Source organism: Poecilia formosa, unplaced genomic scaffold (assembly GCF_000485575.1).
Source record: "Poecilia formosa unplaced genomic scaffold, Poecilia_formosa-5.1.2 Scaffold472, whole genome shotgun sequence".
NCBI classification, from domain to species: domain Eukaryota; kingdom Metazoa; phylum Chordata; class Actinopteri; order Cyprinodontiformes; family Poeciliidae; genus Poecilia; species Poecilia formosa.
Genome location: NW_006800411.1, coordinates 134,211 through 135,981, shown reverse-complemented (window position 1 = coordinate 135,981; position 1,771 = coordinate 134,211).

The window sequence follows — 1,771 nt, the reverse complement described above, 5'->3', positions numbered from 1 at the left end:
TCCACCCATCACTCCCACACCCATCCTTCTATCCACCCATCCGTCTATCTGCCCATTCCTCCGTCCCTCTATCCACCCATCCCCCCATCCCTCCTGCACCCATCCCTCTATCTGCCCATTCCTCCATCCCTCAATCCACCCATCACTCCCACACCCATCCTTCTATCCACCCATCCGTCTATCTGCCCATTCCTCCGTCCGTCTATCCACCCATCCCTCCATCCCTCCTGCACCCATCCCTCTATCTGCCCATCCCTCTATCCATCCTTCTTCTCCCTCCATTAAAAGCACTTCTACCGTCCCTTCTTTGGATGGTTTTTGTCTTTTACTCTGTCGCTCATCCTGCGAGAATCTGCTTTTTGTTTGCTCTCATTAATATCTGAGTCTTCTGATTCTGCTCCAGATTTTGAATGTCTGACTATCGACCTCAGACTTTTCTTCAACTGTTTGTTTCTTATTTCATGCCAATCTGCTGAATCCTCAGACATGTCCTCTTCTGTGGGGTAGAAACTATCTCTTCTGCAGGAGGCATCTGTTGAATCGTCTGTGCTGCTTTCAGACGTGTCCTCAGTCGTGAAGTAGAAGCTGTCTCTTCTTTGGGAGGAATCTATTGTTCCATCCTCTGGTTCAGGTGTGGGTTGTGGATATTTCTGGTTGGAATCTGTTGACTCGTCAGTGCTGTCTTGCTCATGATATGTGTCACTTGAAGATGACTCTGAAAATGTTTCTGGTTTCCTGATTGCAACAGTGTTTCCTGGTGAATTCAAATTCTGTGCTGAAGAAGTTCCTAATTTCACTGTGTCAAAAGGAGGTTTAAGGTCCCCCAGAAATTTCTCAATTTCTGGTTGGAAGGCCTTGTATTCCTTCAGGAGATTATTGATTTTAGTCTCAAAGTATGCCAAGCGACTGGTCACCTTCTTGTTTTTCTTGTTCTCTTTTGAAAATGAGGAAATCAGTACTTTGGTTCCAAGTTTTACTTTTGGTTTCAAGTCTTCAATCTTCTTCAGGTGATCATTCTCAGTCTGCTTCAAATCTCTGATCTTCTTCTCCATGTCTTTGTAAGCAACCTCCCAGGAAATTTGATCCGAAAGTCTGTCTGTTAAGACCACAACCACCGTTTCTAACTCTGTGTTGAGGGCTGTGAGTCTTCGTTTCTCGTCTACTGCGCACAGAAACTGGTATTTCAACATGGGCACATTGGTCGCTTGATGTCTCAACATTTTGATAATTTCCACTAGTTTCTTGTTCTTTTCAACTTCTACCTTCATTTCTTCCTGTTCCGCCGCTACTTTCTGCTTCACAGTGACCAAGTCGTATGTTTTTAATTTCTGCCTGATCTCTCTAAAGTAGCTGTCTTGCAGTTCCATGATCTCCTTGCTTTCCCTTTCCATCTCTGTGAACTGATCAAATAGCTTAGTTTGATGTACAAGTTGTCGAGACAAGACACCAATATTTTTTCTTAACTCTTTGTTAAGAAATGTCAGCCGTTCCTGCTGTTGCTGCGCGGCCCTTTTCAAAGATTTCATCACAGGTTCCTCAAGTAGTTGTTCGTTTGTTTTTACCATCACGTCAAAAAGCAGCTCTCTCCTTTTGCATAGGTTGTCCACTTTTTCTCTCTCATCAATCCAGATGTCAGATTCCAGATTCAGCTTAAAGAGCCGTCTTTCGCATTCCTTGAAAAACTCCTTCTCATCTTTCTCCAGTCTTTTCCGATTTTGATAATGGCTTCTGCGGTCCTTGGCGTTCTCGAGTTCAGTGTTGATTTTCAAGA